Below are 14,975 nucleotides of genomic sequence, written 5' to 3' on the forward strand. Positions count from 1 at the left end.
GCACTATAAGATACAGAAAATTAGAAATAGTTCTTTGCAGCAAGTAATTGTTTCATGTAAATAGGGGAAACTCCCTAATAATAAAGCACAGATTGGCAGAATCAATTGAAAAAGTTACCCTACTATATGCAGACTACAAAAGATTTTCCAAATATAAAGACAAGCTTAGGTTGAAATTTAAAAATAATGTAAAAAGATATTACATGCAAATAGTAAACAATGGAGATCAGGGTTGTTATAGTAATATCAGATACAATAAATTTTAAGTCAAAAATTGTTTCACAAGAAAAGAAGGATTTTATATATTGATAAAATAATTCAACAAAAAGAAAAAAAAATTATAAAAATATATGCACCAAGTATCACAGCCTATATATACATATGAAGCAAACATTGATGGAATTGAAGGGAGAACCAGACAACTTTACAATAATACTGAAATTTTAAAACTTTATTTTTAATAATGGATAGCGTAAACCAAAAAATGAAATTCTAAGCCTACCAACCAACAGAATAGACCCTCTTCTTAGCCAAGATGATCTCCAAAAAGCCTGAAAAGCTAGTTCAGGCCATGATGGGAAGGGAGGATCAGACATGTTTTATTATACCCTCCTCCCTTTAGAGTTTAGACACAACTGACAAGAATTAACATTAAAGCAGAGATCTTAAGACTGACAAAATAGATGCTTTGTTGCAATAAAACACCAAATTCCAACCTAACTCTGCTATAACATCACATGACAAATAGCAGGCCCTGAGGGAAATCAAAGTATGTTACCCTAAAATGTATTGCCTTGACGTATTTTGAAATGGTCCTGAAAAGTTACCGCTTATGTGGGAAATTTATATTCTGTAGAGAATCTCCATCCCTTACTAGGTCTTTTCATGAGAGTCTGACACCCTTTAAGGTCTCATAAGAGACATTCACAACTATTCACTCTGAAGCTTGATATCTGTAGGGTTCATTTACATGATAAGAACCTTGGCTTCCACAACACCCCCTTACCTTAACCCAATTTGACTTCAACTCTTCAGACAAAGCTTAATTCTTACAACCAATTGCCAATCAGAAAATCTCTGAATACACATATCATCTGGGAACCCCCATTTTGAGGTGTCCTGCTTTCTGGGCCAATCAATGTAAAACTTACATATATTGCCTATAATTTCTGTCTCCCTAAAATGTATAAAATCCAGCAGTAAAATCAAGCACAAGTTTTCAGAAACTCCTGAGGCTGTGTCAAGAGCCAACAGAAAAGCTCCTTCATAAGAATGAAAAATATACTCTAAATTTGTTGAGACCTGTCTCAGATACTTTTTGGCTTACAAATTAGTGACCAACAGACAGGACTCCATGATGCTTATATATACATATGAATATATATATATATATATAATTATATATACATACATGCTTATATATACATACGAATCAAACATTGCTTAGGCTTTGGCTATTTTGATTATTCAAACCAATAGGAAAATTTGCTGACATGTGGAAGCTTTCCCCTCCCAGAGGATCACCAATCTCCCAAAATTTGGGAAATAACTAATGTTTATTTTGCTGTACAATTCTTTTTCTGGAGTTTTACTCACTTCCAAAAAGGAAGATTTGTTTTTCCAGCTTTTAAGATGGTAGAGAGCAGTTTTCATCCTGGGCCCCATTCCTAGGTAAGTACCTGAGCTGGAGTTTTGTATTAAAAATTCTCCTTAGTAACTAAAAGTTATGATTTACAATAAGCTGGTCTTGATTTCTCCTTATCATTAGAGTGCTAAGTTCTAGTATAAATTGTATAATCATTTGTTTGTTTTGCTTAACTGTTTTGTGTTTGTTCATTTGTTTCTGATTTCATTATTTGTATTTTCTTGTTGTTGTTGTTTTCTTTTTCACATTGGGTTTGACCAACTGTATCCTATTTGGTTAAATCCAAAGGAGAATTCCAAATTATGAAAAACAAGACCTGTGAATTGGTTAAAACTTCAGCAGCTGCAAAATGAAAAATAAAAATTAAAAAAGGCCAGCAAAAAAAAAGTTAATTATTTTTGACTACTTCAGGGGTTTTATCTATATAACAAGCCATATTTTGCTAGCCAAGACTAAACTGCCTCTAGTTTTTCTTCTAGAAAGAGCAATGGCAACTGTCTCCTGCTGTAGTTCACTAGCTAAGACTTTACCCTTTTTACAATGACAGCCTGTGTATGGCTTCTAAATCAAATCCTCTCTGGTTTAGTATCTGTATTACCTTTAAAATATTATCTATTTGTCCCAGCTAAAATATGATAGAGGAACCCTGGGACAGGGAAGAGCATGGAGTCTGAATAGAAGGCTCCACCAATTTTCTGACCCACAAGGACACCAATTTAACAAATACACACACACACACACACACACATACACACACACACACACTATCTCCTTCATAAGAACCAAAAATCAGTTGAGTATGTATAGTACCTGGTTTTAACATCATATCACTGAAAGAGGCACTGAGGAAGTAGGAAAAAGAATCTTGAGTCACAGATGCCATGCCTCCTCCATACGTGGCAGCAGTGGCATGGTATGTAAGCATTTCTATAGGCTGGGGAGATAATCCAGAATTTGTGAGGCATTGAACTCAGTGATTCTCTGTTATAACAGAAAACAAAACTGGACCAAACTCAGCTGACACCCAGCCATGGAGGGAGCACTTAAACCAGCCCTAGGCAGAGGTGAATTGCTCATCCCAGTGGTCAGAATTTGAGTTCTTGCAAGCTTTGCCATTATGGGGTACAGTTCTCTGGGGCCCCAAATAAACTTAAAAGGCAGTTTAGGCCACAAGGGCTGTGACCACTAGATGAGTCCTAGTGCCGAATTGGGCCCAGAGCCAGTAGACTTGGGATACACATGACCAAATATAACACCAGCTGGGGCAATAAGGGAGTGCTGACATCACCCCTCCCTAACCCCAGGCCATAGAACTCATGGCTACAAAAGAGACCCCTTCCCTCTGCTTGAGGAGACAGAAGAGTGGGAAGAACTTGGTTTCGCATCTTGGATACCTGCTCAGCCACAGTAGAAAAGGGTAACAGTCAGAGTCATAGGGCCACCTTTCCAAGCACTAGATCCTGGACAATATTTCTAGACACACCCCGGGTAAGAAGGACACATGCTGCTTTGAAGGGAAAGACCCAGTCTCGGCAGGATTCACCACTTGCTAACTGAAGAGCTCTTGAGCCCTGAATAATCAGAAGCAATACCCAGGTATTACAGTGAGAGCCTTGGTTGAGCCTTGGGATTTGCTGGTTTCTGGTGAGAATCAGCACATTTCCAGCTGTGGTGGCTATGGAACAAGACTCCTTCCACATGAGAAAAGCAGAAGGAAAGGGAAAGGGAAATTTGTCTTGCACTTTTGGCACCACGCAAGGTACAAGAGCACCGTAGAGGCCCCAGAGCATGTAGCCCATAATGGCAAAGCTTGCAGGAACTCAAGTTTTGACTACAGGGCGGTAGAGGACCAAGCAGGCTCTTGGAGTCTCTAATTCCTGGAATTGGCTCTTGGATGGGATTTCTGGATCTGCCTTGTGCCAGAGGGGAACCTGCTGCCCTGAAGAGCACCAGGTAGCATTCAGGCAAACTAACTGAAGAGGCTTTTGGCCTTAAGGAAACATTGGTGGTAGTCTGTCAGTACACCCCAGGAACTGTGGTGGTGGTGGCCATGGGGAGAGGCATCTCTGCCTTTGGAAAGTGGAGGAAAGAGTGGAAATAACTGCATCTGTATCTGATAGGTTCAAAATTTTAAAATTACTTCAAATCCCACTAAACCCAAGGTATTTTCATTGCTAAACCCCTGGTGCCTAAATTATATCAGCACCTTTCTCTCTAGGTCCAGGGACTATCACAGAAGAGGTGGGTGTGTCAGATTATAATGGCTGATTTTGAGAGATAGAATTAATTCAGATCCTCCAAATCAAGGATGGGCAAACAAATTCCTAAAAAGCTGGAAAAATAAGGAGCTTTACCCCCTGGGTCTTTACCATCCATTCAACAGACTTTGCCCCTGACCCCTTTCCATTCATCTCAACTATAAAAATTTTCTGCTTCCCATAGAATTAAAATAAATCGACCAAGAAGATATCCAAATACCTAGTGATAAAGCCTTCTGAGTATAGTGTTCCCAGCTATGAGGTTTATGCAGATAAATATATACATTTTCTTAAATTAGCCACCTTAGGACAGCACAACAAAGTCTATAAATTCCTTAGTTTAAATGGTTTTAACAACCTGCTTATGTTTATGTATCTCAAGATTATAGTAGCTCAACACATAGAAGGATATCTACAGAATGGGAGGAAAAAAATCTTGTTTTATTTCACTTTGCTTTATTGAGCTCTGCAGATATTGAGATTTTTACAGATTAAAAGTTTGTAGCAACCCTGTAGCAAGAAAGTCAATTGGTTCTATATTTCCAGTAGAATGTGCTCATTTTGTGTCTTTGTGGCACATTTCAGTAATTCTCATAACATTTCAAACATTTTCAGTAATACAATTAATATAATAGTAATATAATTACCATTATATCTGTTATGATAAGCTGCAATCAGTGCTCTTTGATGTTACTGTTGTAATTGTTTTGAGCACCACAAACTTAATCAATAAATATTGAGGGTGCTCTGACTGCTCCACCAACTGGCTATTCCTTCATTTTTCTCCCTTTCTTAAGGCCTGCCTATTTCAGGTGACATGATAATATTGAAATTATGTCAGTTAATAACCCTACAATGGCCTCTAGCTGTACAGGTGAAAGAAAGTGGTACATCTTTCACTTAAATCAATAGCGAGAAATGATTAAGCTTGGTGAGAAGGGCATTTCTAAAGCTAAGAGAGGACAAAGCTCAGCATCGTGTGCCAAACAGTCAAGTTGTGAATGCAAAGACAGAGTTCTTGAAGGAAATTAAATGTGCTACTTCAGTGAACTTCACACAAGCTAACATGAATCATAATAATAATAAACATTATTATTATTAATATGGAGAAAGCTTAGTAATCTGGATGGAAGATAAAATGAGTCATAATATTCCCTTAACCCAAAGGCTCATCCAGAGCAAGGCCCTAACTCTCTTTAATTCTATGAAGCTGACAGAGGTAAGAAAGCCACAGAAGAAAAGCTAGAAATGAGCAGAGCTTGGTTCATGAGGTTTAAGGAAAGAAACAACATGAAGTGCAAAGTGAAGCAGCAAGTGCTGATGTAGAAGCTGCAGCATGTTACCCAGAAGATCTAGCTAAGATACTGATGAAGGTAGCTAACTAAGCTACAGATTTTCTGTGTAGATAAAACAGCCTTATATTGGAAGAAGATGCCATCTAGAACTTTCATAGATAGGAAGAAGTCAATGCCTGGCTTCAAAGCTTCAAAAAAAAAAACAGGTTCACCCTCTTGTTAAGAGCTAATGCAGCTGGTGGCTTTAGGTTGAAACCAATGCTCATTTACCATCCTGAAAATCCTAGGGCCTTTAAGAATTATAGTAAATCTAGTCTGTCTGTGCGGACTAAATGCAACAACAAAGCCTGGATGACAGCACATTTGTTTACAGCATGGTATACTGAATATTTTAAGCCCATTGTAGAGCCTTACTTCTCAGAGAAAAAGATTACTTTGAAAATATTATTACTCATTGACAATGTACCTGGTGACTCAAGAACTCTGATTGACATATGCCAGGAGAGTAATGTTTTCAAGCCTGCTAACACAACACCATTCTACAGCCCATGGATCAAGAAGTAATTTTGACTTTCAAGTCTTATTATTTAAGAAATACATTATATAAAACAAAACTACCATAGTGTATTAGTCCATTTTCACACTGTTGATAAGGACATACCCAAGAATGGGTAATTTATAAAGTAAAAGAGGTTTAATGGACTCACAGTTCCATGTGTTCTCACAATCATGGTTGAAGGTGAAAGGCATGCTTTACATGGTGGCAGTCAAAAGAGAGAATGTGAACCAAGTGAAAAAGAAAACCCCTTATGAAACCATCAGATCTCATGAGACTTATTCATTACCTTGAGAACAGTATGGGGGAAAATGTCACCATAATTCAATTATCTCCCACAGTGTCCCTCCCACAACATGGGAGAATTATGGGAGAAAGATGGGATTTGGATGGGGACAGAGCCAAACCATATCATTCCACCCCTGGCCCTGTCCAAATCTCATGTCCTCACATTTTAAAACCAATTATGTCTTCCCAACAGTCTCCTAAAGTCTTAACTCATTTCAAGATTAACTCAAAAGTCCACAGTCCAAAGTCTCATCTGAGACAAGAGATGTCCCTTCCACCTATGAGCCTGTAAAACCAAAGCAAGTTAGTTACTTCCTAGATACAATGGGGATACAAGCATTGTATAGATACACCTGTTCCAAATAGGAGAAATTGTCCAAAACAAAAGGGCTACAGACATCATGTAAGTCCGATATCCAATAGGGCAGCCATTCAACATTAAAGTTCCAAAATGGTCTCCTTTGACTTCATGTTTCACATCCAGGTCATGCTGATGCAAGAGTTGGGTTCCCATGGTCTTGAGCAGCTCCACCTCTGTGGCTTTGCAGGGTACAGCTCCCCTCCAAGCTGCTTTCATGGGCTGGCATTAAGTGTCTGTGGCTTTTCCAAGCACACGGTGAAAACTGTTGGTAGATCTACCATTCTGGGGTCTGGAGGATGGGGGCTTTCTTCTCACAGCTCCACTAGGCAGTGCCCCAGTGGGGACTCTGTGTGGGGGCTTGCACCCATTTCCCTTCTGCATTGCCCTAGCAGAGGTTCTCTATGAGGGCTCTGCCCCTAAAGCACCTCTGCTGGGACATCCAGGCATTTCCATACATCCTGTGAAATCAAGGGAGAGGTTCCTAGACCTCAATTCTTGACTTGTATGCACCCGCAGGCTCAACACCACATGGAAGTTGCTAAGACTTGGGGCTTGCACCCTGTGAAGCCATGGCCTGAGCTGTACCTTGGCCCCTTTTAGCCATGGCTAGAACAGCTGGGACACAGGGCACCAAGTCCCTAGGCTGTACAGAGCAGGGGTCCCTGGGCCCATCCCAAGAAACCATTTTTTCCTCCTAGGCATCCAGGCCTGTGATGGAAGTTGCTGCCACGAAGGTCTCTGACATGCTCTGGAGACATTTCCCCTATTGTTTAGGTGATTAACCTTTGGCTCCTTGTTATTTATGCAAATTTTTGCAGCCAGCATGAATTTCTCCTCAGAAAATGGGATTTTCTTTTCTATCACATTGTCAGGCTGCAAATTTTCTGAACTTTTATGTTCCATTTCCCTTTTAAAACTGAATGCTTTTAACAGCACCCAAGTTACATCTTGAATGCTTTGCTGCTTAGAAATTTTTTTCTGCCAGATACCCTAAATCATCTCCCTCAAGTTCAAAGTTCCACAAATCTCTAGAGCAGGAGCAAAATGCTGGCAGTCTCTTTGCTAAAACAGAGCAAGAGTCACCTTTACTCCAGTTCCCAACAAGTTCCTCATCTCCATCTGAGACCACCTCAGCCTGGATTTCACTGTTCATATCATTATCAGCATTTTTGTTAAAGCCATTCAACAAGTGTCTAGGAAGTTCTAGACTTTCCCACATCTTTCTGTCTTCTTCTGAGCTCTCTAAACTGTTCCAACCTCTGCCTATTACTCAGTTCCAAAGTCACTTCCACATTCTAGGGTATCTTTCCAGCAGCACCCCACTCTACCAGTACTAATTTACTGTATTAGTCCGTTTTCACACTGCTGATAAAGACATACCTGATACTGGTATAAAGAAAAAGAGGTTTAATGGAATTGCAGTTCCATGTGGCTGGGGAGGCTGCACAATCATGGCAGAAAGTGAGAGGCACTTCTTACATGGTGGCAGACAAGAGAGAGAATGAGAACCAAGTGAAAAGGGAAACCCCTTATAAAACCATCAGGTCTTGTGAGACTTATTTATTACCATGAGAACAGCATGTGGGAAACTGCCCCCATGATTCAATTAGATCCCACTGGCCCCCTCCCACAACACGTGGGAATTATGGGAGCTATAATTCAAAATGAGATTTGGGTGGGGACACAGCCAAACCATATCAGATAGTGATTCTGCTAATGTATCTGGGAGAAGTACACTGAAAGCCTTCTGGAAAGGATTCATCACTCTAGATGCCATTTGGAAAGGATTTACCATTAAGAAAATGTGTGATTCATGGGAGGAGGTCAAAATATCAACATTAACAGGAGTTTGGAAAAAAGTGATTCCAGTCCTCATGAATGACTTTGAGGGGTTCAAGATTTTAATGGAGAAAGTCACTGCAGATGTGAGGAAAGTCAAAAGAGAACTAGAATTAGAAGTGGAGCCTGAAGATGTGTCTGAATTGCTGAAATTGCATGATAAAAACTTGAATGAATGAGGAGTGGCTTCTGATGGGTGAACAAAAAATGTGGTTTCTGAGATAGAATCTACTCCTGCTGAAGACACTGTGAAAATCGTGGAAATGACAACAAAGGATTTAGAATGTTACACAAATTTAGTTGATAAAGCAGCAGCAGGGTTGAAGAGAATTGACTCCAATTTTGAAAGAAGTTCTGAGGGTAAAATGCTATCAAATATCATGACATACTATGGAGAAATCTTTTATGAAAGGAAATGTCATTTGATGGAGCAAACTTCACCATTGTCTTATTTTAAGATATTGCCACAGGCACCCCAACCTTTGGAAATCACCACCTTGATCAGTCAGCAGCCATCAACATCAAGGTAACACCTTTCACCACCAAAAGATTATAACTCGTTGAAGGCTCAGATGATTGTTAGCGTTTTTTAGCAGTAAAGTATTTTTAATTCAGGTATGTACATTGTTTTTTATACATATGCTATTGCACATTTAATAGATTATATTATATTATAAGCATAATTCATATTCACTGGGAAACCAAAAATAAATTGTGTTACTTGCTTTACTGCAGTGGTCTGAAACTGAACCCACAATATCTTCCAGGTATGAGTGTATTTGAGACCATATATGTGATAAGGAATTAGTATTCAGAACATAACCAAGAATTCCTACAAGTCATCATCAACAAGGAAAAAAATTCTAAAATAGAAAGAGGCAAAGGACTTGAAAAGACACTTCTCCAAAGATGATACACAAATTAGCAAGAAGCACATGAAAACATTCTCAGCATCACTAACAAGTCTGAAAAATTGAACAAAAACTACAATGAAAAACAACTTTATAACCATTACAATGGCCATTAAAAGCAGAAAATGACATGTGTTGGCAAGGATATAAAGAAATTGGAAGCCTTGTAATTTACTGATGGAAATGTGAAATGGTGCAGCCTCAGTAGAAAACAGTACAGCAGTTCCTCAAAAAGTTAAAAATAATTATTATATGATTCAGCAATTCCACTGCTGGATATATGCCCCAAAATTTCAAAGCAGAGCTCAAACATATAGTTGTACACCCATGATTGTAGCAGCATTATTCACAATAGGTAAAAGGTGGGGAGAAAACCCAAATGTCCATTCATTGATTAATAGATAAGCAAGTTATGGTTTGTATAATTAACTATTACTCATCCTTAAATAATTAAATATTATTACATATTTTTTAATTATTGTCTAAGAATAATAAATAGTAGTTGGTTTCTGATTCCATTCTCCAATAAAAGGATCAAGGGCTCCTTGAGGAAATGGCTGATTCTAGGACTGGGATAGAAAATATAGAAGATAAGCCTGAAGCATCTTGTAATGCCAGAAAGTAAAAATGTGGGTAACACATACACACACACAGACACAGACACACACACACACAAATAAGGATATACCTAAGAACACGAGCTCCCACCAATGGCCAAAGCTGAAATACTTCGTGTAAAAAAGAAATAAATCATAAAATACATATCCATGTGTCCATCCTGATATTTAAAAAAATGCTTAAATAGTGAAAAAGGGACAATTTTCTGTAAATAATAATTCCAACTAATTTATGTGGACACCCTTCTAGGAGATGTGGCACAAATCCTTACCCCTTAAGTGTAGATTACATTTGGTAACAGGCTCCTAAAGAGTAACATTATGGAAAGTGGAGGTGGGGATGAATGTAACTTTACAGTGGAGAGAACTGGCAAACACGACCTCAATTAGGTGATTAGAGTTAACATAATCAGTTATGTCATATTGATAAGATTTTCCCTCAATATGACATGATGCAGAAGACATGTCATCTCTGTAATCTTCCTAAAACACATAAACCTGCTCTATGAGACAAACATTAGACAAATCTGAATTGAGGGACATTCTGCAAAGGGCCTAACTACTTCTCTTTAAAATCACAAGGTCATCAAAAACAAGTAAACCAATACAGAGACACTAAACCTAAACTGAGTGACTTCTTGCTAAAATATAAAATTTAAATGGGATCCAGTGTCTCATAACAATACTCAAAATGTCCAGGATATAATGAATATAACTCATCATATGAAATATCAGAAAACCACATCTTGAATGAGCAAAGACAACCAACAGATGCCAACACCAAGATGACTCAGCTGTTGAAATTATCTGACAAGGATGTTAAAGCAGACATCATTAGATGCTTCAACAAGTGATTATGAACACTCTTGAAACATATGAATAATATAACATCTCTGCAAAGAAATAGAAGTTGTAAAAATAAACAAAATGAAAATTACAAAATTGAAAAAAATAAAATAACTAACACAAAAATCTCACTGGATTGGTTCCACAGGAAAATGTAGATGGCAGGACAGAATCAGTGAACTTGAAAACAGATAAATAGATTGTCCTAATTGAACAACAAAGGAAAACAGACTGAAAAAAATGAAAAGAATCATAAGAGCTGTGACAATAACAAAAGATCTAACATTTATGTCATCAGAGTTACAAAAAGAAAGTTGAATAGCAAATATAATTCAATGAAAAAAAGGCTGAACATTTTCAAAATTTGTCAGAAAGCATAAACCTACAAAGCTAATGGGATTCTATGTTCTATTTTTTCATCTCCTGCTGAGTCTATAATTATTCCAAATAAAAAATTAAAAAACATAAAGTGACAATCATCTCACATTCCTTTCTGCTTGTGATCACTTCAGCGGTATAAACCTATAAAAGAGTAGCTATAATTTGTTAAGTTCCTACTGTGTATCACATCATATTACAATTTTATTCTCATAACAATCCTAAGAAGTGATTACGGTAATTACAGTCACAATCACATAGTGTTTTAGGGATTACTAAGTACCAGGCATTGTGCTAAGTGCTTGACAGTCATTATTACAACAAATCATCAAAAGAATCATATAGTATATATATATATACACACACATATGTATACATATATATGTTATATATGTAGGCACTACTAATTATCTCCCTTGTACAGATGAGGAAACTGCTGAAAAATGGGATTTATTAGTTTGTTCCAGGTCACATAATATACAAGTTTCACAGAGAGACAATCATCCAGAAAAAAATTGATGTTTTATAAAGGCAAATAACTTAAATTAAATATATGATTATGTGAGAAAAAATAGGCCACTTTAGCAAAGTCTAAGTTAGAGAATATCTTAGATAAAATGAGATTTAATTAATTCCTGTAAGGTTTTCATATTTTAAAGCTGTATTGGGTTGTTTTATTAAAAAGCTTCAGCTAGGCTGTTAAAAGTTCTAAGTCTATGAGATAATAAACCTGACAAAGGAGTATAAGTTAATATCCATTCCTGTGCTAGTTTTGGGCAGTTTTTTTTTCCTTTTTTGAGATGGAGTTTCACTCTTGTTGCCCAGGCAGGAGTGCTATGGCACAATCTCGGCTCACTGCAACCTCTGCCTCCTGGTTTCAAGTGATTTTCCTGGCTCAGCCTCCCAAGTAGCTGGGACTACAAGCATGCGCCACCACGCCTGGCTAATTTTTGTATTTTTAGTAGAGATGGGGTTTCTTCATGTTGGTCAAGCTGATCTCGAACTCCCGACCTCAGGTGATCCACCTTTCTCGGCCTCCCAAAGTGCTGGGATTACAGGTGTGAGCCACCGCACCTGGCCTTGGGCAGTTTTAATAATCATAGAGGGATTTTTAAATATTAAGCAAACTAGCAGCATCATTCAGTTTCACAGAAGGCAGCATAGTATGGTGAAAAGAGCACAAGCAGTAAGATCACAGCTGAGTTCTCTTTTATTAGTTGGATGATACTGGCAAGTTACAATGCCTACATCTCAGATTTCTCATCTGAAGAATGGAGATAAGCACCCCTGTCCAAACTCACTCTATTAAGAACATAATGCTGAAATGTTCTACAAACACTATGTTATAGTAAGAGTATGCAAGTTTAATGCTTGAACATGAAATGTAAATGCTTTGAATTGGATGACATGAGTCTTGGCAAGGAAAAGCTTTTCCATTCCTCTAAGCTATAAAATAAAAATTGCATCATCATAGTGGAGAAGAGAACTGATTACAAATCATTCAGTCTTCCCTTATCCACAGGATTCCTGACAAATTCTAGGTGATATTTTGGACAACAAAGATTATTATCTATATATTATTACTACTTATTGCCAGTACATTCCTCAGTGAAATATGCACATACATGCACAGATGCGAGCATGCATACACATACAAAATATCACTTTTTATTACCTCTCTTCACCTTGAAAACTGATTAAGAAATGTTAAGTGACAAAGCACCACTGATATTGATTCCACCTGTTGGGAATCTCTCTACGAACTTCTCTCACTCTGGATCATATTGTCCTGTGTGTCTGTGTGTGTGTCTGTGTGTGTGTGCATGCGTGTGTGTGTGTATGTGTGTGAGAGAGAGAGCCGGCTGGGCATGGTATCTCATGCCTGTAATCCCAGCACTTTGGGAGACCAGGGCAGGCAGATCACCTGAGTTCAGGTGTTCAAGACCAGCCTGGCCAACATGGTGAAACCCCGTCTCTACTAAAAATACAAAAATTAGCGGGGCATGGTGGTGCATGCCTGTAATTCCAGCTACTCGGTAGGTTGAGGCAGTAGAATCACTTAAACCTGGGAGGCGGAGGTTGCAGTGAGGTGAGATCGCGCCATTTGCACTCCAGCATGGGCAACAATAGTGAAACTCCATAATAATAATAAAAAAGAGCCTACTAGTAAGTTAAGTGTGGAATATAAAATTTAATAGAAATGTACAGTTACCTTTACCATTTTTTGTCAAGTTGCTTTATGAAATTTTTATTTCAGCACTAATCAAACAAAACTGGTAGGATAGCTTTTTTATCATTGCCAAGTGATACATTCAAATTGGGGTACAGAATCTTTTGTATAAGGTTTAAATTAACAGTTTCTCTATGTTACAGAGGCAGTGAACTACTACTAGTTAACACATTATCTACTTTTTCTTCCAAATATACCTACACTAGTAGTGACATGAAAATGCTCAGTAGGTGTCAGAACCAGTAATATTCACTTTATATGCACCACTTCTTGTATACATGTACAGACATGTATTTATACACATCAGACTTCCAAATGGTGTGTGCCTGTGGTCCCAGCTACTCAGGAGGCTGAGGTGCAAGGATTGCTTGGGCCTGGGAGGTCGAGGCTGTAGTGAGCCATGATCACACCACTGCACTCCAGTGTGGGTGACAGAGTGAGACCTGTCCCCTCCCCCAAAAAAGAATTTACTGTACCTTTACTGTATACCCATTTTGAGTATTTTAGAGATACAAACTTAGTTATAAAAATAACAAAATACATATATCTATATAGCATTTATGTGCCAAGCATATTTCTAAGCACATAAACTAATTAATTCTTCATAACAATTTTATGAGGTAGATGCACAATTATTACATTTTGACAGGTATGAAAACAGAGATACATAAAGTAACTTGCACAAAGTCACTCAACTAACAGGTTGCAGAATTGGGATTTGAATCCAGGCAGTTCAGAATGACTAATCATTCTGAACTATAAGTTACCATGTATCCCAAAATGGAATTTTATTGTATATTTGTATTTCAGTATATTCCCTAGGAATATCAAAATTCTAACAAGGCCCAACAGCCACCTCTATGACGCCTCCAGGACCATATAATGATTAATTTTTAAGACAAATATGAAGAGAACTAAGGTAAAACTTGATTTTTTTGTCACACATAGGTTCTTAACCCTAGTACAGAACTGTATGGTATGTGGACTGAAGCTGGTGGCCTACCCTCAAAGCCTAAAGTGTCTTTACACTAGTCTAAAACCAATTGAATGAATCTCCCGCCCACAACAAGCTGTGGGAGGGATGAGAGCCTCAAATTGTATTCCTAAGAAGAGGCAAAAGAGAAAGAAAAATAAAGAACAGTTCCTGACCTTAGGAAGCTAGCCTGGCACTCACAGCTAGGCCAGGCTATTCTCCTATTGGACGTAAAGTATTTCATAGAATACCAACCATAGAGTAACTCTGGGACTATGATAAAATGAGACAAAGCAAGAGCACTTAATTTTGTCTAAGCAGAGACAAAAACAAGGTCACTGTGCCACCCACGACATACCAATACCTCCCCAACCCTGCCCAGGCTATCCTTGTTCTAGTCTCCCCTCCCTATGGATGAGATTTATTGAACTACCAATCATAAAATTGCCTTCATTTTCTGTCAGCATCCGATCCAGAGTAAACCTTATTTTCCTTGGACCCACCACCAAATCTTACAACCCAATGTTTTTTCTAACACCCACTTAGTGATACATTCCATGGTTCCCTGAAGCATGTTTTCTCTCACTGCAGTGAAGAATAAACCCAACTTCTTCACCTATAGGTATATCCTTGCCTTTGGCTGGAGGCCATTGACATGAGAGTCAGAGCAAAGGGGTCTGGCCTGCCCTCAGAGCAAACCCAGAAGCATCTTTACTATTCTATCTGATGAAGGTAAGAGAAAGGTATAGGAGAAACTGCAAAATGTCTGAGCCTCCTC

This window comes from Pongo abelii, chromosome X (genome assembly GCF_028885655.2).
Source record: "Pongo abelii isolate AG06213 chromosome X, NHGRI_mPonAbe1-v2.0_pri, whole genome shotgun sequence".
Classification (NCBI taxonomy): domain Eukaryota; kingdom Metazoa; phylum Chordata; class Mammalia; order Primates; family Hominidae; genus Pongo; species Pongo abelii.